Source organism: Bos javanicus, chromosome 24, assembly GCF_032452875.1.
Source record: "Bos javanicus breed banteng chromosome 24, ARS-OSU_banteng_1.0, whole genome shotgun sequence".
In the NCBI taxonomy this organism is placed as follows: Eukaryota; Metazoa; Chordata; class Mammalia; order Artiodactyla; family Bovidae; genus Bos; species Bos javanicus.
The window spans coordinates 22,455,145-22,481,363 of NC_083891.1; the positions used below are offsets into that span (position 1 = coordinate 22,455,145).

General features: G+C 39.1%; 1 protein-coding gene and 1 non-coding gene across 20 annotated transcripts in view; both read right to left on the bottom strand.

The window, feature by feature from the left end:
• The window catches only part of DTNA (dystrobrevin alpha), a 453,431-nt gene that overhangs the window by 251,827 nt on the left and 175,385 nt on the right, over window positions 1-26,219 (bottom strand). The window lies entirely within an intron of this gene.
• Window positions 13,004-13,075, bottom strand: TRNAY-GUA (transfer RNA tyrosine (anticodon GUA)). Its single transcript has one exon. It is a non-coding gene; the product is annotated as a tRNA-Tyr (tRNA).

Consider the following 26,219-nt stretch of genomic DNA (forward strand, 5'->3'; position numbering starts at 1 on the left):
TTTGAAGTCTTTGGCCAAATAACCAGGGAAATGAATTTAATCTCAAGAGGCAGTCGTGTATCTAACCTCTGGCTGTCATATAATAACCCAATGATGGCAGACACATGGGCTGTCTTTCACGATTCTAAAACTCTAGATGACAGTGCACAGGGAAAGTAGAGTGATTGCCTGGAGAAGGCACTGGCGACCCACTCCAGTGCTCTTGCCTGGAAACTTCCATGGATGGAGGAGCCTGGTAGGCTGCAGTCCATGGGATCGCTGAGTTGGACAAGACTGAGCGACTTCATTTTCACTTTTCACTTTCATGCATTGGAGAAGGAAATGGCAACCCACTCCAGTGCTCTTGCCTGGAGAATCCCAGGGACGGGGAAGCCTGGTGGGCTGCTGTCTATGGGGTCGCACAGAGTCGGACACGACTGAAGCGACTTAGCGGCAGCAGAGTGACTGCCTGCTTCACCTCTAAGTCACCTACTTCATTATCCCTACAACAGGGGTCCCTAACCACTAGGATCTAACGCCTGATGATCTGGGGTGGAGCTGATGTAATAATAATACAAATAAAGTGCACAATAAATATAACGTGCTTGAATCATCCCCAAACTACCCCTCCCCCCAAACCCTAGTCCGTGGAAATACTGTCTTCCATGAACCTGGTCTCTGGTGCCAAAAAGATTGGGGACTGCCAACTACAACACGTAACAGAGATTGCAAGAGGATATTTGAGCAAATAGAAGACGGTAGCACTGTTCCGCTTCCCTCTTGATATTTCACCAACAAACAGGGATTCAAAAAACTCACACTTCATCAGGGAGGTTAAAGTAAGATAAAGCAGTGAGAGTAAGAGTATTTAGATGAAATGGCTGTCAGCAGAGTAGACATCTACATTTTGCAGTGAATATGGAATTTTTTTCCCAGCAGAGAGCCGGAGGCCTGCTGACATTTAGGAACCTTTAAGAAAAAAGGTATGCTTGTCAGCATCAGTTCAGGCGGGTATTCAGTCAACTGTTTTCAAGGTGCTGAGAAGGAAGAAGGTGGTTTAGAAAGGATTTCTTAGCTCTGTTCCTTACACCGCGTGTTTGCGTTTTTCAGAAGGACTGCCTTTGTGTCTCTATCTGCAGCATCTCACTGTAGCTCAGGCAGTTGCTCACCCAGATAATATTTGCATTTTAAAAGAACATCTTCCCTTTGTGTTTAACCATTTGTACTGCACCTGGGCAGGCCCTGCACAGAGGAGCTCTGTTGTGGAGAACTCACTTAAGTACCCATCATTTTTTCTTTTTCAAAATAATAAATGTAAAAATAATTAGCTCTATATGAAGTATTAGAAGTATTTATGAAGAAGCAAGTTTAAGAAAAAAAAATGAATCAAGAGATGGCTGGGCACTTAAACAGCTCTTTAAATAATCAAAGTAACTTTACTTTTAGGAGGTATGGAAAATGTAATAAATTATAAAAATGAATAACATCCATATTCCACTAGTGAGAGGCAATCCCTATGAAGATTTTCTACATTTACTTCCAATTATCTATACATATGTATACACACACACATGATTTTTAATGAAATTGAGGGATTCTAAAGTGAAAGTGAAAGTCGCTCAGTTGTGTCCGACTCTTTGTGACTTCATGAACTTTACAGTCCATGGAATTCTCCAGGTCAGAATACTGGAGTGGGTAGCTGTTCCCTTCTCCAGGGGATTTTCCCAAACCAGGGATGGAACCCAGGTCTCCCACACTGCAGGTGGATTCTTTACTGGCTGAGCCACTAGGGAAGCCCCAGGGATTCTAAGAGATAGATAATTTTATTTCAAGTTTTGTTTTTGTCTCTGTTGTTAGTGAGCCACACATATTCAGCATAAATAAATGCTACACAAATTTTTTCTGGCTATGAAATTTTTTATAAAACTTGCTAATTAAAGAATATGACATATGAAGGTTTGGGACATCCCAAGTCAGCAAATGCTTCTTTGGTTTACTCATGTGCTTTATATACACTCATACACAAAGAAGTATAAGGCAGTATATTATTTTATTTCAGTATAAGGCAGTAGGTTTATTTTATAATAGTCCTTGCTTTGTTATTATTTTATAATAGTCCAAAGTAATAGTCACTTACTTTGTTATAATAGAAATCTCTATTGTACAAAACCCGTGTATCCCTAAAATATCAGAAAAATAAGAGTCATTTTTTTTTCAGAATATATTTTTAGAGTGAGTAATTCTCTCAATCTGTAAGCTTTAAAAAAAAAAATACAATCATGAGACCACAATTAAGTGGTCTCATTAACTTACACTATCACTAAACGGAATTATCTCAAAAGTTTTCTTTAATGAAAATCTCTTTTTATGAACAATATGCAAGTAAACCAAGTACACACAAAAACTACCCCCTAGTGACGACCTAGTGACTTTTAAGCAAGTTGAACTTAATTCCAAGTAAGGCAGCACGATGAACAGATTTTCGCTGACCAGGAAAAAAAGTGTTTATCTATGCTCAGCCTTTTGTCTCTTGCATCTCAAGACATAAAATTGATCAAAAAGAATTAAATCGAACTTTGGGTGTTAAATCAGAATGACAGAGATTTATCCAATTAATTTTTTAAAAGACAAAATTTTAATTAGCCACATGTGGGTATCTGATAGATTCTACTGAAATTTCCCTGGTGATATGTGACCATCAATATTTTGCTCTGAATTTATGTTCACTCATTTGCTAAAGTCCTGCACACTTTTCAGAAATTAATGATGCACTGTGCTTTGATATGTGTCTGATTTTACCATGATATAAAGATCCAGCCAGAATAGAAGACAGGAAGGAAGGAAGAAGGAAGGAAAGAAGTCATGAAACTGGATACAGGGGGAGGGAAAGCCAAATAAAAAAAAAATATTTCCTACGACCTTTCCTACGACCTTTACTAGTTCCATTAGTAACAATTTTTAAAAGAGAGATGGATGAAAATGAGAATACATGTCTCCATGAGGAGTTCCACACCTCCCCAAATATCACAAATTAAATGTTTGCACTATGGAGACAGAATTCCACATTGTTAAACATTAATCTTCTCTAATACACATAAACCCTAACCATAAAGCTCAGGCTCCTAAAATCACATGTCTGCAAACACGGCAGTTATTTGGACACAATTTCAGCGACGAATTTTTTTGGGGGAGCTTGTAATATATCTCATGTATCTTGTTTCCTCAGGAAAAAATATTTATGTGCAAAATACAGAGAGTGTTTTCTTGGACAAAGAAGCGCTTTTTCTGGAAACCATAAAGAAATGGAAGGATCTGATTCTGGGAGCCAGTTCAGGCCTTGCCCTTTGGTGGTGCTCTCTGACCTTGACTAATGACCTTGAATGTGCCACATGCCCTATTAACCACCTGAGGACAACAGAGAGCCTGACTGATTTTCATCTGACTCAGAAAAGAGGAGTGTCTTCTTAAAAAATGAAAATAAAAGAGCATTTAATGAGGTATCATTCATCTCCATGACACTTTGGAGTTAAAAAAAAATGATACTATGGCCTGCATCATATATACTCAAACTTTTTCTCTTGAAGACCCTAAAGAGCTTGTGACTATGTGTGTTATATCTATCAATATTTACTTTATTAGGAATTGACTTAGAAATTTAAAAAAATTATTCATAAATGTGTTTACATAACAGTGATAAACCTCTTTAAATGTAACATCAATAACATATTTTTAAAAAGGAAATATTTCCCAGAACTAAAAAAAATGTAGTGAGAAGTAGGGCATGCTTTTACATTTTGGGAAAACTTTATTTTCTGGCTTCATAGAAAGATGATAGCTGGGTTTTCATATCTGCTTCTGCTTTCAATCTATTGCAATATGTTGTTTTGGTTGAAGAATATGAAGACACTCCAAACTTAGGCAGATGTGCAGTTTGGAATAGAGTATTTTTATAGCCTTTCAGACAGTTGTGGCTATTTTTCTTTGATATGACTGAAACTCAAGTGTTGCTCCTTAAAGGTGAGTTGCTTCATGAAATCTGAAACCATATCAATGAACTTGGCATAATCCATTACACCAAATACCATGCTGTTGTTATCATTTTTTTGTTTGTTTGTTTTTTTAACTTTCTTTGCATGGTAGTAAAGAAGATGATTACTAACCAGTACAGTTTGGTGCCATTGCCTTGATTTGTAATAAAATCCCACCAGTTTTATCCACCATTGCTGTTTTGTCATCTGTGCAATTGTCTACACAGTCAAGACGGCAAGTAATATGTTAGAGTTATTATTAAAATAGTTTTGACCTCAAAGACCCCAACAAAGTGTCTAGGAGACTTCACTTTGAGAACCACTGGCCTAAAAGGACGAGAATATAGTAAGGAGCTTGAGCGAAGGCTCTAAGGTTGGGCAGAGTGGTGATAACGCTCACCTTATTACTGATTTCATCTCCATGAAATACTTAGTGAGTCATCCACTTTTCCCACACCCTCTAAAATAGGAATAGCAACAGATCTTCCCTCCAAGAGGTGTTACAAGGATTAAAGGAGACCCCTCAGCACAGTGACTGACACATGGTAGTCTCAACCAATATTAACTATGAGTACTAATATTTATATTATCGCTTCGCTTTGAGATCAAGAAGCAACGGTTTGAGTAACTCAGAATGTCAGCTGTGTTTGCTGGCATTTGTTTATGCTGCACCAATCTAAATTTAGTTCTGCATTTCCTCTGTTGAGGACAAGCTACATGCAGATATGTATATTTTCCAACCAAGTTGAGTACAGAGATTGATAGCTTGCCCTTCATGGGCTGATTTTTCAAATCCTCATGTAGTCAATCACGAGAAAGATTTCTCAGTAGTTAGTTATGACAAATGTGAGAGGAGATTTTGATGGGGATCCATGATCTCTGAGTCCCTGATCTGCCACCTGCCACAGCCACGTGGGGAAACAGGGTATTACCAGTAGGTTACACTATGATCAGAAAGTCAGATCACAAGGAATCACGGGAATCCCATTTGCCTAAGGTCTGGAACCAACACTTTAGCAATGTCTTTCCTACAACACTTGCTCTTGTCCTAATCTCAGTCCTCCAGATTTTACCACTTTGTAGAGAAAACTGAATTCAAGTAAATAATCTCTAAGGAAAAAAGGGGGAACGTCTGTATTTATCTCAATAAAGGGTGACGTGTGCACAGGCACACGTAAAAACATGTATGCTGCATTCTCACCAACAGGAATTTGGCAGAGACTCTTGAGTGTTGGAAAACTCTAAGCCCATAAATTCATCTAATATCAATAAATGGGGGGGAAACGTGGGTATTAGTGAAGGAGACCCAGGGACATTCTACCTGCCTATTTTACTCTTAGGAATATGCTTTACCGCTTCAAAGATGTATGCTTTCTCTTATTTTCCTTGTAATTATAAGAGGATCACTTTTGATATTTACCTGAGTAGAACAGAAAAAATCTAAAATGAAACAGCTCTTAACAACAAGAAATCAATGATACAAGCTTGACTATAAGCGGCACATGCTATTTGGTCTCAATGTGGGAAAAAAATCATAGGGTGTTAGTGATGGAACTGAAATGAAGTGGGCCCTGTTGAAAGCGAGCAGCACCTTCTGGTTGTCCCACGTACAACCATGGACTAAGGACGGTCATATCTTCTTATTTTCATATTCAGGATGGAAATCCAGATTTTTACAAGAAATGCTGTTAGGTAACTGAATTTAGGCTTCCCTGGTGGCTCAATGGTGAAGAATCCACCTGCCAATTCAGGAGATGAGAGTTCCATCCCTGGGTCCGGAAGATCCCCTGGAGAAGGTACTGGCTACCCACTCCAGTGTTCTTGCCTCAGAAATCACCTGGATAGAGGATCCTGGCAGTCCATGCAGTCGCAAAAGAGTCGGACCCGACTTGGCGACTAAAAACAATAAAAAAACACGTTGGCAGGATTTCAGGCTACCATATTTTGGATTTCTCCAAAGACACAATTTCATTTCCCTTCCATTTAATGGATCAATATACAGTGCCCTCCACTCATCTCTGTCACCACTCACTGGTTTGCAAGGGTGGGAACAGCGGACAGAGAGGAGCCTTGATCGCCCTCTGGTGGTTACAATGTGCCATAACAGTTAGCTGAACACTCCACTCTTTTTCATTGAAAACTTTCATATTTTGGAAATTCCCTAAAATCAATAAAGCGGACTTTAGCTATTTTATGTGATATATGAACCACGTGGTAATTTTACTGTTAGATCATATTCGACTCTGGGATAATGGGCGACAGGAAGAAGGAGTAGGGAAATCTGAGTAAAGACTTAACACAGAATGCACAAGGGTTTCAGATCTAGCCACCAGGAAAAGAATCTAAAAAAGTTGTGCTCTAACAAAAGGCAGGGCAAGCAGTTCAAGCTGCTGGATGAAAGGTATATATTGTGCTGTATGTTTACAGATGAATGCAATGTGAAGCATCATCTTATCCACTGGCTAGAGTTGTACTTCGTAGTTACCACCTAATTTGATCCCTGTTTTAAGAATTTGATAGTAATTTTCATTTATTAATTAATGGAGAACACATTATATCCTTTTGCTTTAGAAGCTGAACTTGAAGAAAGCATTTTTAGGGTGGGGAAGGAGATACATTAATTTTGAAAAAATTAAACAGAATTTCAAATAGCTCAGTAATACGGAACTAATACAGGTTCCTGAGAAAGTTGAAAACTAGATCCCGTGACAGCCTTGTTTCACTTGGATGCCCACGTTATCTTAAAACCCTGTTCCCGAGTATTATATGCCTCTAGCTCAAATGTCAACTTTCAAGGATGGTTCCCTCTGTGTATTCATTTCCTCGCTGGTTTGCCCCTCCTTGACACACTCAGATAATTTAATGAACTGAAATACAATTGCTTTTAGAAGCTCAGTACTTCATTATACTTTTGTTTTAAAAACAGTTTTTGAGTTGAGAGGATGTCAGCAAAACCAAGCAAAAGAATGTGGCTGTTGTTACAAGGTCAGCTTTTCAGAAGCTGGAGGCAGCTGCTATTGGCGTGCTGTCAAGCAATCACCCGGGGGGCAGCGGGCAACGGCAGGGCCATGAATCAGCAGTTCTGACAACACTAAATACGGTAACCCATTAATGTGCAAGATAACAGGTACACATGCCGCTTCAGAGAGCGCTGGAGGGGGGAAATATTTCATTTCTCAGGTTTAATTAGAAGGAAATCCAGGTAGGTGTGATTAAAGCTCCGATGTGAGATCCCGTGTGTGTTCCTGGGTGTGCCTGCATTGGGACCTGGATTGCCATATTTATCCAAATGGATTTCTTCTGTGGAGAAAAAGATTCAGATGGAGAGCTGAAATGTCAGAAGCTTGGTATTTCAAATGGGATACTCTTGAGCTCAAGAGGGGGTCATGTTTTAGGCTGTTCAATCCAAGAGCCACTTGTGACCATTGAGCGGTTCACGTGTGCCCCATCCAGATGAAGACGGGTTGGACGTGTAAGACACACACTGGAGTCCAGAGATACAGAACAAAAAATAATGAACCGTTTCTCGTTGATAACTTCTACTGCTTACATGTTAAAATGATAGTATTTCTGATATATTGGATTATGTGGAATATATTTATACTAATTTCATCTGTTTCTTTTTATTTCTTAATGGGGCTACTAGACAATTGAAAATGACACGTGTACCTTGCACTACATTTCAACTGGACAATGCTGCTTGAGAAGATATTTGATTTGATCTCCTTCCAGTCTCTTTCATACAGATACACAAAGTGAAAGTCAAAGTGAAGTCGCTCAGTCGTGTCCGACTCTTTGCAACCCCATGGACTGTAGCCTACTAGGCTCCTCCATCCATGGGATTTTCCAGGCAAGAGTACTGGAGTGGGTTCCTTCTCCAAGGGATCTTCCCAACCCTGGGATCAAACCCACATCTCCTGCATTGTAGGCAGATGCTTTTACCGTCTGAGCCACCAGGGAAGTCACAGATACACAAACACACACACATATACACATACACACATGCAAGGGATAAGGAGGGCGTCACGGTAGTGGGTCATTTAATAATGACAAGCTTCAAAGTTCTATTCGAGGTGTTGGTATGGAGATCTAGACTAAAGAATCGTACAACGTAACTCAAAGCACTGGAAGATATACTACCTTAAATCACCAATTGACCTCAACTTTAGATCCGGGGTTAAAGAGCATTTGTCATAGTTCATTTAATTATGGTCACTTTACTAAGATTGAAAGGGACAGCCAAAGATGCTGAAAATGTTTTTCCTCTCATCACTCTTTTTTTTTTTTTTTTGCCATGCTATGCAGCATATGGGATTTTAGCTTCCAGACCAGGGAATGAACCCGTGCCCTCTGCAATGGGAGAGCACAGTCTGGACCACTGGACCACCAGGAAGTTCCTTCTCATCACTCTTACAGAAGAACGAAATGACCTCTGTAGAAATGAACTGGTTGTACCTTCCTGATCTGTTTTAGACATAGACACTCTCAAGAAGGATTTGACTATGATTGTCCAAACTGGATCATAACACATTGGCCTATAGAACTCTGACTTAATAAGGATTTTATTAAAAGCAAAATCCAGACTTTGAGGACTTTGGAGGCCTCAAATCAAACAGATGCCAATTTGGGGTTCCAAAGTCATTCATCTCTTACCCTTAAATTCTTCTTTAATCCATTTTAACTTCAACTATCGAGTTTATTTTTAATAAACACAGCTGGAAAACAAAGAGCTGAGCAGAGGGTTCATCGATGGTAGATGGGCCAGTGTGAAAGACTGTCCAAGGGTCTTTTCTAGTAATAAAAGGTGGTGGTGTTCTTGGTTCTTGAACTTGTTGGAAGAAAGGGTGAAGTTCCTTAAATGTTTCTTCATTTAAAGCTATGCAATGTCTCCTTTTCTTCTCAAATAAACAACCTAATTTTGTCCTTCAAATTTAGAAACTGAGACAGGTTTCTGGGGAGACTTCTATTGGAGAATGGCTCATTATACACCCCTAACATCTCTTTCTAGTATTCTTCTTTCCCTAAACTGATAATATACAAAATTTTGTTGTTGTTTAGTTGCTAAGTTGTGTCTGACTCTTTGCGACCCCATGAACTGTAGCCCACCCGGCTCCTCTGTCCCTGGAATTTTCAGGGCAAGAATATTGGAGGGGGTTGCCATTTCCTTCTCCAGGGGATCTTCCCAACACAGGGATCAAACCCGTATCTCCTGTAGCTCCTGAGTTTTAGCTGATTCTTTACCACTGAGCCACTGGGGAAGCCCATACAAAATTTAGTGCATTCATTCTAAGTTACAGAAATGTTTTAAAGGAAATCAATACATTTATATTTTAATAATTTTTCGGATATTTTTCATATGCATGCTTTCTTACTTTAAAAAGTTGAATGTTACATTAAGTGGTAAAATATGAACACTTTCACAAGAGATCAAAACTAGACAAATACTTTTGCCACCCATTTGGGTTAATTTTTAAAAAATATTCCCAGTTTGGACAGTGAAAGGAACCGGATTCATACCACATTTAACTTTCTGACAACTGCATTTTTAAAATCTAAGTTCTTGACAAGTGTTTCTGAGCAATATTAAAAAAAAACTGACTATATTTGGAAAGCATGCAAAAGCAAGAAAAGTTTGGGCAAGCTAGGAGAAGCTTTGTAGCATTTGTAGCATAGCAATCTTATATAATCTGATACCAATGGTTGGGATTTAGAAGATGTTAAGACAACAGGTATGGGAAGATTATATAAAAGAGGCTGACTTAGCTTTTAGATAACTGCATTACAGTGTTAAAACACTTCACCATCTAATAGTTAGAATTTACTCTTGCTTTTATTTTACATTTTATTACCAAGAAACATAACAAAAATAAGGATTCCTATATATTCTAAGATATCATGGGTTTACTCTTTCAGAGAAACCAAATAAAGAAAAACCACCATCCAGTCAAGGCTATAATTTTTCCAGTAGTAGTCATGTATGGATGTGAGAGTTGGACTATAAAGAAAGCCGAGCACCAAAGAATTGATGCTTTTGAACTGTGGTGTTGGAGAAGACTCTTGAGAGTCCCTTGGACTATAAGGAGATCCAACCAGTTTATCCTAAAGATCAGTCCTGAGTGTTCATTGGAAGGACTGATGTTGAAGCCGAAACTCCAATACTTTGGCCACCTGATGTGAAGAGCTGACTCATTTCAAAAGACCTTGGTACTGGGGAAGATTGAAGGCAGGAGAAGGGGACGACAGAGGATGAGATGGTTGGATGGCATCACCAACTCGATGGATATGAGTTTTGGTAAACTCTGGGAGTTGGTGATGGACAGGGAGGCCTGGTGTGCTGTGGTCCATGGGGTCGCAAAGAGTTGGACACAACTGAGCGACTGAACTGAACCGAACACCATTGACAGCAGCTGTGACATTTGTAAAATATGGTCTGGGAAAACTGGCAGGGCTTGGAAGACTTCAACATGGGGGTTAAAAGCAACTTCAGATTGCTCTCTGACCTGGAAGCACAGAAGAAAGGAGTTAATGGAGACTGACAGCTTATCTCAAGTCCTTTTAGTATGGCCTTGCCATTATCAGAGGAAGAAAAAGGACACGATTCTCAGACAGCAAAGGTAAGATGAGCCCCTCTGTTCTCCTAAATGTGATTCTTAGCGAGAGATAAAACTGAAAGTATATAGCTTTCAAAGAAGATATGGTGTATTTAATAGAATGTTACCCAGTCATATAAATAATGAAATATTGCCATTTGCAGGAACATGGATGAACAAAGAGATCATCATACTAAGTGTGACAAACATCATATGATATCATTTATATGTGGAATCTTAAAAAACAATACAAATTTTATTTACAAAATAGAAATAGATTCACAGTCATAGAAAATAAACTTGTGGATAAATCAGGGATTATCATATACATACTACTATATATAAAATAGAATAACCACAAGGACACAGCACAGGGAACTCTATTCAATATCTTGTAATAACCTATAATGGTAAGGGATATGAGAAAGAATATATAGAGAGATACATTATTTTACGTTACCTATCTGTATAACTGAATCACTTTTGCTGTACACCTGAAACATTTTCAATCAACTGCGTTTCAATAAAACAAACAAAAACAGAGTATATAGCTTTCACTGGCTTCACCATGATGAACTGCTTTAATGAATGACTTACTTCACCTTTTCTAGGACTGACAGTCTGTGTTTAGCAACTAAAATTGGAAATGAACTCATGACTGAGATATGTCTAATTAAAGAAATAAAAGGAATTTATAACTACAGCTTTATAAAAGGAATTTATTAACTGTTTAAAAATTTGACAATGATATAAAGCCATCCTGTAATGCAATTCCTTAAAGCACAGAATTAAGGTCAAGGCCATCAAGTCCATTTGTATAACTTAGTTCTTTCATCTGCAGCAAGAGAAACAGTCAACAATTAAATAGGACTGTGAGCATGTGCATAAGCACACGTGCATGTGTGCACAAGTGTGTGTAGGGTGTTTGTGTGAAGCATCCATTGTCTGCTCGCTTAAGGACAGAATGTAAAGTTGATAGGTTTAAGAATAAGGTAAGTTGACAACTTAATTTTTTTGTATATATAAATATTGACTTTTTCCCCAGAGAGTCTATCTACTCCATGGCACATTTTAAAGACACCTGGAAAGACTGGCCTATTCACACTCCAACAAAACAAGAGTTTTATTGTATTCAAATGCACCAAGTTCTTAGAGAAATACTCAGGCAATCTAACTTTCAGAAAAATTTACCCATTAGAATTTATTAATAATAATAGTATACTTATTAATATTTATTAATAGCAATAGTACTTATAGGAAAGAGAATACAATTTAACCAGAGTAGTGACCCTTTGAATATTTTTAGAAATTAACTGTGAAAAATTTCTATGATAAAACATGAAAATATAAGGGAAAAAACAGCTGAACTGGCAAAACGCACAAGTCTGTTTCTATATCTAAGAGTTTAAGAAGGGGACGACAGAGGATGAGATGGCTGGATGGCATCACCGACTCGATGGACGTGAGTCTGAGTGAACTCCGGGAGATGGTGATGGGCAGGGAGGCCTGGCGTGCTGTGATTCATGGGGTCGCAAAGAGTCCGACACGACTGAGCGACTGAACTGAACTGAACGGATAGTTGATTTACAGTGTTTTAGGTATACACCAAAGTGATTCAGCTCTATATATTATATATATATATAATATATATATATATTCTTCTTCAGATTCTTTTCTATTATAGATTATTACAAGATACTAAACTTACAGATCTCTGTGCCATACAGTAGGTCCTTACTGTTTCTCTGTTTTACACAGAGTAGTGTGTATCAGTTAATCCCAAATCTCTAATTTATCCATCCCCTCCTTTCCCTGGTAAACCTAAGCTTGTTTTCTCAGTCTGTGAGTATTTCTGTTTTGTTAATAAGTTCATTTGTATCATTTTTTAGATTCCACATTTAAGTGGTATCATTTGTCTTCTCCGTCTCACTTAGTATGATCATCTCTGAGTCCATCCATGTTTGCTGCAAATGGCATTATTTCATTCTTTTTTATGGCTGAGTAATATTCCATTATATATATATATATATATATATATATATATATATATTCACACACATATACATATGTGTATATATATAATCAACACCCTCTTTATCCATTCATTTGTTGACGGACACTTAGGTTACCTTCATGTCTTGGCTATTGTAAACAGTACTACTATGAACACTGGGGTACATGTATCTTTTCAGTTAGAACTTTTACCTTTTCTGGATATATGCCCAGGAGTGGGATTGCTGGATCATATGGTAACTTTACTTTTAGTTTTCTAAAGTGAAGTTTCTCAGTCGTGTCTGACTCTTTGTGACCCCGTGGACTGTAGTCCTACCAAGCTCCTCAGTCCATGGAATTTTCCAGGCAAGAGTACTGACTGGAGTGGGTTGCCATATCCTTCTCCAGGCCATCTTCCCAACCCAGGGATCGAACCCGGGTTTCCTGCACTACAGGCAGACGCTTTACCATCTGAGCCACCAGGGAAGGGGCTTAGTTTTCTAAGGAACTTCTATACTATTCTCCATGAAGAAGGAAATGGCAAACCACTCCAGTATCCCTGCCTGGAAAATCCCACGGACAGAGGAGCCTGGTGGGCTGCAGTCCATGGGGTCGCAAAGAGTTGGGCATGACTGAGCAACTAACACACACATACTCTTCTCCATAGTGTTTGTACCAATTTACATTCGTACAGAGTCATTTCCTAAGTGAAAACATCCTCCCTGTCGATTCACAGCAGCTCTGTTGTATCAGCTATTTGAGAATATCGAGCTGGAAGATCACTGTCCAATCACAAAAAGAAAATTATGTACACCAACCAGGTGAATGACTGAGGCCACCCAAGCCCATAACTAAGTCCACAGTCCCTTGCTGAGCCACCTCCCTAACCCAGACTTCCTCTCTGTGTAACACTCCGAATGCTGGTGTTAGAAAATACCTGAAACAGCCTCTAATACCTGACAAGGAAAGTCCTCCAACCCTTTTACACAGTTTCAGATAAAACTCAAACAGCATTAGCAAGTCTATAGAAGTGCAAACTGAAGTGGCCAATGTACCTGAAGACATGTTATCATGGGTATTTAGTTCAAAACTATTTGGAATTCCAGCATGGATTCCACAGTGGTACTTTAAAATTCCTTAGGGTTATGTGGTTTTTCCTTGTCCTTTTATTCAAACAAACCATTAATTCACTGGAGAGAATCAAGCCTCAACTACAGCACTCGCCATGAAGACAATCAGGAAACACCTCCAACATTCTCTGTGAATCACAGAGCCTGCCAGAAGTGCAACTAGTGTGCCTAGAAAATGCAGCAGTAACCACTAGAAATGCTAGCCGTAAATCTAGGCAGAGAGCTATAAAAGTGAAAAGGTAAGGCCAGGAAGAATTTTATTTTTAGCAATCAACAAGTAGGAAGCTTACTCTTATTTTCGTCTTTTCTGAGAGAATATAATTATAAGAATATACAAAAAGCATAAGTAAAGGTAGAGTACAGAAATGATCATGGGGGTATACAGTGTCAAGAACTTTACACGTGAAACTCTTAATGACATATTATCCACTTATGGGGTTTGGATGTAAATCCTGGACTCTTGTAAGGAACAATATTTTTTAGAGTAACTGTTCTAGATTCAGGCTTAATCATTTAAAAAAAATTAATTGCTCTGCTTGACAATGTGGGTCATTAGAAAGTACCAAAATAAGGTTATTCTTATCCATTTTCAGAAAACATATTCAGCATTTATGTATTTATTATGAGCACTACAGCTCATGGTACAAAATTATGAACTCTGGAAAATACAATAATAAATTGGACCTGGACTCTGTCCCCAGTAGCATAGAGGTCTTGTAGAGTAATAAAGACACTACTCATTACTCAGACTCATGAAGGAATCACCTGTAATGCAGCATCAAAAGCACCAAGAGCCAGAGGAGAGAGGCACTTACGGTATTTGGATTTAAGAGGATGAATAAAACTGGAAGAGATTGGTCCAGTTGTGGGCCATCACTAAGAAATGTCATTTGAAGGTAGCACTGGACTTCCCTGGTTGTCCAGTGGTTAAGAATCCACCCGCCAGTGCAGGGGACATGGGTTGGATCCCTGCTCTGGGAAGATTCCCCGTGCCTGGGGCAGCTGAGACTGTGCGCCACAGCTACAGAGACTGCAAGCCCAGATCCCGTGCCCCCAACAAGAGAAGCCGCTGCAATGAGAAGCGCACACACTGCAACGTGAGGAGCCCGCATGCAGCAACAAGACCCAAGCACAGCCATGAATAAATCAATATTTTTAAAAAGACATAGCATGGTGCCTGGTGCTTAGAAAAATAAACATGGCATGGCTCCCTCTACACGCTGGTGCTTATGAACACTTATAGGATTAATAAATGAATGAATAAAAAGATATTGGAGGGATGAAGGGGCACAGTGCCTGGCACACACCAGTTATCGACAGACGATTCTTGAACTGAAGTGCAGAGTTAGAGGAAGGACATTTTAGTCAAGGAAATAAGCGAACATTGGAGCATCTAGGACAGTGGGCAGGATTATGTAGGGGAAACAAATAGGAACGGGGCTTCAGAACATTGGGGCTGGACCTAGAGATGATCTCATTAAGTGTAGTAAGTCAGGCAGAGGAAGGCAAATATCAGATGATATTGCTTCTAGCTGGAATCTAAAATATGACATGAACCTATCTATGAAATAGAAACAGACCCACAAACACAGAAAACAATATGCTGGGATGTATTTAATACATATTTAATACATTGGGATTAACGTATACATACTACTATATATGGGGCTTCCCAGGCGGCACTAGTGGTAAATAACCTGCCTGCCAAAGCAGGAGACATGAGACGCAGGTTCGATCCCCAGGTTGGGAAGATCCCCTGGAGGAGGGCATGGCCACCCACTCCAGTATTCTTGCCTGGAGAATTCCCATAGACAGAGGAGCCTGGCGGGCTACAGTCCATAAGGTTGCAAAGAGTTGGACACGACTGAAGCGACTTAGCATGCATGCACACACTACTATATTTAAGACAGATAAACAAGGACCTATTGTATAGCACTGGGAAATCTACTCAATATCTTGTAGTAATCTATAATGCAAAAGAATCTGAAAAATGATATATCTATAACACATATATGTGAGTGGGCATGTATAACTAAATCATTTTACTATACACCTGAAGCTAACACATTATAAATCAACTATATTTCAACTTTAAAAAAAAAAAAAGAAGGAAAATATCCACCAAACCAAAAACAGCAACAAAAAAGCATGGGGCTAAATCACACAGAATCTAGTCAAGGCGGCTGGATGGTATTAGATGAATGACCACTGACAGTTTCACAGCTACTGCAAGACACAGTCCAAACTCCTTGACCTAAATCCCAGGGCTTTCTGAGATCTGGTGCCTTCCCACGTCTCCAGCTTTCTCTGTTACTCCACTCTCCATTCATACAGGACTTTATTCAGTTCCTCAATAAATAGCATTTTTTTTCATCTCCTAGTACTACATGTACTTTTCCTTCTGGTAATCTTTCCATTTTTGTCCTTCTTCTGCCCCCTCTGTCTGGCTAACTCTTACTTACCCCTAGGTCTCAGCTTTACCATCACTTCTTTCAGGAAGCCTACCTGCTCTCTGGACCAGGCTGGCTCCCATTTCTATGCTGTCCCTTTGATCCTGTACCTCACCTGGTGCCTTATTGTAACTGCCTGTCCATTGTCAGTCTTCCCTGTTTGTAGTAGGCTCTTCCAATACAGAGACCTTGTATCTGGGAGCTGTAGTCCCAGGACTTAGCTCAATTTCTACAATACTCATTAAATGAATTTGTTGAGTGAATGAAACCGTCAAGTCCAGACATGAGTGCTAGGAATGTTCATCTGACTGGAGTATATCCCATATTATTGGATCAGGGGAACTCAGGCTTTAAAAAATAAAAGTGGCTGGCCATGGTGTATGGTCATTAAAATGTCATAAAAATTCAATAGCAACAATGAACATTGACTGCTTACCATGCCAAGCATTGTGTTAATTACTTTCTAAGCATTATCTCATTAGTCCTCAGAGTGGTCTTATGAGGAAGGCAATAAGGAAATGAAATCATAAATACAATTTTTCATAAAAAAATCTGACCACTTTACAAAAACACTGTACTATTTGTAGTTCTTGCTACCACAGCTCCCAAGATAATATATGAAATATCTAAAGAGAATTGGGAGGTACCTGCATAAAGACAGATTAGAAAATACAGAGTATTAAAAAGAAGATCTGAAGTGTAAAAGCTTTGAATGATCTGGAAAAGATAATAACAAACTTATCCACTGGAAATTCACTGAAACTTCAGAAAGGTTTAAGACCCATAAGAATGTATTCAATATTATGAGGACTAGGTTGAAAATGGAATGCAATTTTTAAACATTCTAATGACTCATAAATCCTGGAGTTGTAATAAATTACTAATGGACATTAGGATTTAGAGGCAAATTCTTAATCTGATAGTAAGAAGAATAACTACATTCTTTCATAACACATCTCCTGGTATCACTGTAACAGAAGGAAAAAAAAAAAAAACATGTTTTTAACAGACCCAAGAGTCTGATTCAATGCACTAACTTTGTGCTCTTTACTGACAATAGAACAGATATTCATAAATACTCAATTGTAGCAGCTTTTTCATGTAGGCCTGGTAAAGTGTCTGTCTCCAAACTCTATAAATATTCACTGAATACTAGGAGTGACCAGGAGTGCCACAGGCTAAGTAAGAACCTGAATTTTCATTCTATTTTGAGGTAGAGACATTGGCTCCAAACCCCAAAGATGATTAAGAGGATCTAAAAAGGAAAGAGCATCTAATTACCACCATTACTATAAAAAGACCATGTCCCAAGGGCAGTGCAGGAGCAGAGCAGGTGTGCACAAGTGGGGAAAACAACACACACCCACACACCTCTTTCACTGTTTTCTCTTGACTCATGGAACTGGACCTTCACCCTTGACATAGAATGAAGAGTTCATCTGACTCAGTTTTTCTGCTTGTAGTTCATTTTTAGTGCTTTGGCAGTAAATTCAGGTGCTTGGAAGGTCGACTTCTCTTCAAACACTTTGCTTTTAGGACGCGAGGATGTTCGCTTTGTGTTCCAAGGGCCAGAATACAATGTAATCTGAGATTTGGCTTGGCTGTGCTGGGCAGTGGGGAATCTTTTAAAAAATGTAAGACTCCTTTGACTCTCAAATTCTCCTGTGTAATTAACCTTATCTAAAACTTTGAGCCTTGCACCCTACTTTTTTTTTTTTTTTTGGAAGAGTGAGAAATACCAGTTTTGAGATAAGTGAAGTAATCAAATACCTGACTGGATTTATAAAGAGTGCCGTGGAATCTGAAAGCAAACTTTATGTGATTTTTATATTCCTAGCCTACCTTCACATACAAGCTAGTGTCAAGACAACAAAGTCAATTTACAAGATTTTTCAATTTCCTATGGTTGCTTTGGATTACTTACAGCATAATCTTGGAGTAAGGTATCTACATGACAGGAAAGAGCAGGGGAAAAACAAAGAAATGTCTTTAAAGAGTATTGGAAAAGTGTTTTTATACACAATGGGACATTTGTCAAAGAGAAAAGTAAAGACTATCACATCAGATACAAAATGAAAATGCGAGATTATAAACATCCATGTGCTTGGCAGAAACGAGCAAAAACTTCTTTGTAGAAGTCACACTTAGTCTCTGAGTTTGTTCTCTCCAAAGATCAATAGGCCATAAAAGAATTTTATCCATGGATTTGTAGCACTAACAGCACATTTTGGGTAAAAATTATTCAAATTACTTAAAATGGAAACATTTCACACAAGTAAAAGTCACTGCCAGAAGAATCCCAGAAATGAGGCTCTATCTTTAGAGACAGGGAACCTACTGGATGTATTTCACTGATTGTGTGTATAACATCCATGAAAGAAGTCTGCTAAAGATTCACAGCCATTCTTACATGTGCGAAGAAGCCAATTTGCAGACTCATCAATTCCTAAGATCATAATATACCTTTGCCCAGATTGTCTTAAAAGCTGATGGATAAACACTGACATAGCCCGCCTAACTTGTCTGGGAAATCACTATGATGTGCATATTCAAGATGATAAATACAGACAGAGATAAATTTGCAAGCCAAGAACTAATGAGAAATGGAGGAGAGCAGAACAGAATTCAGGAGCATCATATTTCCAGTCCTCGGTACAGAGCCTTCTTATCTCCAAAGAAATTCTAATAAAGGCCTGGGCCATTACAACTGACTCTGAAATAGGAGAACACTAGCTTCAAGGATAAAGATTAAACACTATTACCATATTTGGATTACTTCCTAAGACATTAAATTGAAAAATTATACCAAAACACACAGTACCACGTTAAGAAGATACTAAAGATGGTCCAAAATTTACCTTTAAAAAGTTTTTATGGGTAAAATATTTGGACCCCAAAGATACATTCACACACACATATAAACACACACAAAAATAAAAAGTCCTCCACTTTAATTATGTAATTTGTCTAATTAATTTCTTGAAGACAAAGAGAAACGGAATTAGAACATAGTCTAGAGTGAGTTTTGAAGAACCTCAAGAATTTGGCCAAACTTTAAATGTCAATTATTTGACTGATCTTTAAGCATATCTTCCGTGTTGGGATAAAACTTCTAAAAATATCTGAAAGGAGCAAAACTAAATATTTTGAAAGGTCTACATTGAGTAGTGAAAGTGAAAGTGTTAGTTGCTCAGTTGTGTCCAACTCTTTGCGACCCATGTACTATATAGCCTGCCAGGCTCCTCTGGCCATAGGATTCTCCAGGCAAGAATACTGCCATTCCCTTCTCCAGGGCATCTTCCCAGCCCAGGGATCAAACCCATGTCTCCTGCATTACAGGCAGATTCTTTACTGTCTCAGCCACCAGTAGTATAGTCTTTGTAAGGGCATTTCAAAGAGAATAAGCATTCAGAACAGAACCAGAAAATTCGATTGCTGCCAATGTCCTTCTGCTCCAATCTCCCTCTTACCCAAAACATGTGTTTCAAGTCCTTCCATCTATTCTGCCTCCATCTTGTTCTAAACCACTGCCGGTTTAGTCATTTTATTTGGATGATTTGAAATAGCCTCCTTTGGTAACCATAAGTTTATTTTCTATGTCTCTGAGACAATATCTGTTTTGTAAATAAGTTCATTTGTATCATTTTTTTTACATTCCAAATATAAGCAATATCATATGACATTTGTCTTTTTCTGTCTGACTTACTTCACTGAGTACAATAATCTCTAGGCTCACCCATGTTGCTGCAAACGGCATTGCTTCATTCTTTTTTAATGGCTGAGTAATATTTCGTATGTATAAAAGGAGAAGGAGAGGAGGAGGAGGAGCTAATTAAGAGTGTGGGATTAAAATATACACACTACTATATTTAAATAACCAACAAGGGAACTAAACGTAATATCTTTAATGACCTATAATGGAAAGAATCAAAAAAGAACATATATGCTTATATGTATAACTGAAACACTTTGCTGGACACGTGAAACTAACACAACATTGTAAATCAACTATGTTTTAATAAGAATTAAAAATAATACAAATGAAATAGCTTCCTAGACTTTCTACTTCCACTCTTATTCCAATTCATTCTTCACAGAAAGTAGGAATGCTCTCTTAAAGTGAACATATGATCACATCAATCCTTTTCCTTCAGGATCCTTCTCACTGGCTTTTCATTGTGCCTGCAGAAAAGAGCAAAAAGGCTGAACATATTACAGGCACCTTGATTGGTACAGTCTTCGCCTACTTTTATAGTCCAACTTGAACCATAACCACCCAGTTCCTCTACATACCTGTTACGTTAGCCTTTTTTGTGCTCTTGAATGTATCAAAACAGATCCTTTGAACCTGATGTTTTCCCGATCTGCAAAAATGTGTCTAACACCTAACTCTTCTCTTTGCTAAATTTTACTCATTCTTCACTCACACTCATGTGATAACTTACACTCACCTAGGTCTGGACATCCTAGAATGTGAAGTCAGGTGGGCCTTAGGAAGCATCACTATGAAACAAAGCTAGTGGAAGTGATGGAATTCCAGTTGAGCTATTTCAAATCCCAGAAGATGATGCTGTGAAAGTGCTGCACTCATTATGCCAGCAAATTTGGAACACTCAGCAGTGGCCACAGGACTGGAAAAGGTCAGTTTTCATTCCAGTCCCAAAGAAAGGCAATGCCAAAGAATGCTCAAACTACCGCACAATTGCACTCATCTCACATGCTAGTAAAGTAATGCTCAAAATTCTCCAAGCCAGGCTTCAGCAATATGTGAACCATGAACAACTTCCAGATGTTCAAGCTGGTTTTAGAAAAGGCAGAGGAACCAGAGATCAAATTGCCAACATCTGCTGGATCATCAAAAAAGCAAGAGAGTTTCAAAAACACATCTCTTTCTGCTTTACTGACTATGCCAGGGCCTTTGACTGTGTGGATCACAATAAACTGCGGAAAATTCTGAAAGAGATGGGAATACCAGACCACCTGACCTGCCTCTTGAGAAATCTGTATGCAGGTCAGGAAGCAACAGTTAGAACTGGACATGGAACAACAGACTGGCTCCAAATAGGAAAAGGAGTACGTCAAGGCTGTATATTGTCACCCCACATATTTAACTTATATGCAGAGAACATAATGAGAAACACTGGGCTGGAGGAAGCACAAGCTGGAATCAAGATTGCTGGGAGGAATATCAATAATCTCAGATATGCAAACAGCACCACCCTTATGACAGAAAGTGAAGAACTAAAGGGCCTCTTGATAAAAGTGAAAGAGGAAAGTGAAAAAGTTGGCTTAAAGCTCAACATTCAGAAAACTAAGATTATGGCATCCAGTCCCATCACTTCATGGCAAATAGATGTGGAAACAGTGGAAACAGTGGCTGACTTTATTTTTTGGGGCTCCAAAATCACTGAGGATGGTGATTGCAGCCATGGAATTAATAGATGCTTGCTCTTTGAAAGGAAAGTTATGACCAACCTAGATAGCATATTAAAAAGCAGAGACATTACTTTGCCAACAAAGGTCCGTCTAGTCAAGGCTATTGTTTTTCCAGTAGTCATGTATGGATGTGAGAGTTGGACTATAAAGAAAGCTGAGCGCCGAAGAATTGATGCTTTTGAACTGTGGTGTTGGAGAAGACTCTTGAGAGTCCCTTGAACTGCAAGGAGATCCAACCAGTCCATCCTAAAGGAGATCAGTCCTGGGTGTTCAATGGAGGGACTGATGCTGAAGCTGAAACTTCAATACTTTGGCCACCTGATGCAGAGAGCTGACTCATTTGAAAAGACCCTGATGCTGGGAAAGATTGAGGGCAGGAGGAGAAGGGGACGACAGAGGATGAGATGGTTGGGTGGCAGCACCGACTCGATGGACATGGGTTTGGGTGGACTCTGGGAGTTGGTGATGGACAGGGAGGCCTGGCGTGCTGTGGTTTATGGTATCGCAAAGAGTTGGACATGACTGAGTGACTGAACTGGACTTACCCTTCAGGTTTCATTGACAATGTTATTACCTCAGAAGGAGCTTCCTCTGATGGCTTCAAAGAATTTAGTTTACCCTACTGCTTTTTTTCATAGCCTCTATTTGTTTCCATCATATAGTTTCATTCATTTGTTCATGCCTTTAGGCATGCATTTATTCAACAACTATTGCTGAGTGTCTCCTATGCACCAAGCACTGTTTTAGGAGCCATGGAGGCATAGTCCATGCTCTCATGGAGCTATATCACTTTGTAACTGTACAAATAGCCTGTTTATGTGATGTCTATCTTGTCTTTGGAGCTTCCCTGGTGGCTCAGTGGTAAAGAATCTGCCTGCCAATGCAGGAAATACAGGTTTGATCTCTGTGTTGGGAAGATCCCCTGGAGAAGGAAACGGCAACCCACTCCAGTATTCTTGCCTGGGAAAATCCCATGGACAGCGGAGCCTGGAGGGATACAGTTCATGGGGTCATAAAAGAGCTGGACATGACTTAGTGATTAAACAGCACCACCAACAAAATCTTTTATTTTAGACTGTGACCTCTATGAGGCCAAATAATACAAAAGGTAAACAGGTTCAGTTTAGTTCAGTCGCTCAATTGTGTCTGACTCTTTGTGACCCCATGACTTGCAGCACGCCAGGCCTCCCTGTCCATCACCAACTCCCGGAGTTCACTCAGACTCACGTCCATCGAGTCAGTGATGCCATCCAACCATTTCATCCTCTGTTGTCCCCTTCTCCTCTTGCCCCCAATCCCTCCCAGCATCCGAGTCTTTTCCAATGAGTCAACTCTTCACATGAGGTGGCCAAAGTACTGGAGCTTCAGCTTTAGCATCATTCCCTCCAAAGAAATCCCAGGGCTGATCTCCTTCAGAATGGACTGGTTGGATCTCTTTGCAGTCCAAGGGACTCTCAAGAGTCTTCTCCAACACCACAGTTCAAAAGCATCCATTCTTTGGCGCTCAGCTTTCTTCACAGTCCAAATCTCACATCCATACATGACCGCAGGAAAAACCATAGCTTTGACAAGACGGACCTTTGTTGGCAAAGTAATGTCTCTGCTTTTCAATATGCTATCTAGGTTATCTAGGTTGGTCATAACTTATCTTCCAAGGAGTATGCGTCTTTTAATTTCATGGCTGCAGTCACCATCTGCAGTGATTTTGGAGCCCCCCAAAATAAAGTCTGACACTATTTCCACTGTTTCCCCATCTATTTCCCATGAAGTGATGGGACCAGATGCCATGATCTTCGTTTTCTGAATGTTCAGCTTTAAGCCAACTTTTTCACTCTCCTCTTTCACTTTCATCAAGAGGCTTTTTAGTTCCTCTTCACTTTCTGCCATGAGCATGGTGTCATATTGCATATGTGTAAAGAGGTTATTGCCTATTAAATGTTTCACAATTCCATACTGATAAAGCTAGCCCTAGAAGCCTGTCCCCAGTAGTTGGTGCTTTCTTTCACTTTAAGAAACATATGAAGTTGTGGGTGTGGCAAAGACCACTAGTGTTCTCTTCCTCCTTGGGAACACAGCTTACTACATTTCCCAGACTTCCTTTCACTTTAAACACATGGTTAAGTTTTAGCTAATGGGATGTGAACAAAAGTGAAGCCCTATATCGTAAGGCTTTATGTGCTCATTCAAGCTTTTTGTTTGCACTCCCATTGGCTGGAAACAGAGGACTCTAATTTAAGAGGACAGAAGAACTCTAATATGAAATGGGCCTGGTTCCCTGAATCATCACATGGAAGAAAGCCACTAAGAACACTTATTCAAACCGAACTACATGAAGGAGAAATCTGGAGCTTTATTTGTAATAATGGCAAATATTACTACTAATGAATTTGTTATATATGTGACTATTCTAAAAACATTAGAATATTGGGATATTAAACAAAGGGGCCTTGGGTTTCCCAGGTGGCTTAGTGAGTATAGAGTCTGTTTGCAATGCAGGAGACAAATGAGATACAGGTTCCATTCCTGAGTGGAGAAGATCCCCTGGAGGAGGGCACGGCAACCCACTCTAGTATTCTTGCCTAGAGAATCACATGGACAGTGGAGCCTGGAGGGCTATAAGTCTATAGGGTTGCACAAAGTCAGACACGACGGGAACAACTGAGCGCACATGCACGCAACCAACGAGGCTACAGTGCATTGTCCCCATTGTGAATACTGCATGTATTTCCTAGAGAAGGCCAGAGGTAGCTGGAATGGAGAGGGTCTGCTATATTCCTACAGTTAATATCCCTTTAACAAAGCCTAAAGTAGGTCTCCTCTTCTTGCAGTCAACAGTAATTCTCAATTACCTGCCCACACTGCAGAGTGGGATTAATAACACTCTCAACCTTTGCCAGTTTTCTGAACAGACTCAGAAACCACATGCAAATCTTATTAGCAGTAAAAAGCACTACCTACCAGGTACATCCAGGGTTTCCTCCAAGTGCTTAATATTGAGGATAATAAACCCAACAAAAAAAATCACACTATTCATTTAACTAAGGTCTTCCAGAATCAGTATCTACAGGCAAGAGCTTGGGCTTCACAATAATCTCTATTTCTGAGATAACTCCTACGTGATGTCAAAAAGCCATTAATACATAAGTTTGAGAAACTCAGGAAAATATTGAATTTTTATCCAGTGTGAAAGTGATCATAATTAGCACATCCAGTTCACAACCTCCCAAATACATACTAAAAACTCCTAAAGGGCAACAATTTAAAGAATGAATTTACCATTTTGAAAATAAATTCAAATACTTAGCATATATTAAAATATTCACAAGCAACATTAGAAGGAATGTGATGAGCTGTTCTGAAGTGTATGTCTTTTTATATTTACTGAATAAAGGATTCATTGTGCACAGGTCCAAACAGTTTGGCAAGCTTCAGCCATGCTAGGAAACACTAATGCCAGATACATTTTATATCCATATTAGGCTGAAGAAAAAAAGACGGGTTGAAGTGAACTACAAATGATGGTTTTCTTTTGCTCACACTTTTCATACGATTTTAAAATGAGGTGCCAAATCGTGTATTTCTAGAATACTCTTGATGATCACCAGTAGACAAAACAACAGTGACTAAACCAAACCTACAACTTGAAAATAAAGTTAGAGATGTTCAAGTGACAGTAAATCCTGGGAGAGCCTTTTAGCTCCCTGGTAGGGTTTAGGATACATATCAGAGTCTGTCATTCCAGAAAGTCTTTTGAAATGATGACCATGCTTAAGCTGGAATGTTAAAAACATTATTTCATTAACTGCCATGTAATTTTATTCTCTACATACCTCAGCTAATAAATACAGAGATTATAAATATCTGTAAATATTTAACATTTAAATAATGTAAATAGATGTAAATAATTAACATTCACAAAAATATCCTTTGGATCATAGTACTTTCACCTCCAAATCATGTTCCATGAATCATTCAGCTCTGTGGCTGTTTGGATCCTCTAATCTTTCTTTCTCTATAGTTTTAGTCGATCTGTATTTCCATTGCTTATTAAGAACTCTGCTTGAGGATGAACAGGAGAATGTGTGTGTGCTCCATTGCTATGTCGTGTCTGACTCTTTGCAACCTCGTGGACTCTAGCTGGCCAGACCCCTCTGTCGGTGGGATTCTCCAGGCAAGAATACTGGAGTGGGCTGCTATTCCATCCTCCAGGGGATCTTCCCAACCCAGGGATCGAACCCACATCTCCTACACTGGCAGGCAGATTCTTTACTACTGCACCAGCTGGGAAGCCTCAAATAGGATAATGAAAAGATATCAATGGACTGACAATCTAGGGAGGGAAGGCAGAAACCACTTACTCAAATGAGGTTTGGCTTATTTGTGGATTCTGAATGTCTGTTATTCCTATTTTCTATTATCCCCCATAATCACATTAGCCATCATAAAAGTGATAGAGAATCTAGAGAAGAAAATCTAATATACAGTTGAAGAAAGATACACTATTTGATGAGCTGTAGCGTTCTGTTCACGCATTATAGGCTTGGGTGACATGAGTGTACAATGTTTACAGTTATATAACCTCTCTGTTTAATCTGTGCTCAGTCGATTCAGTCG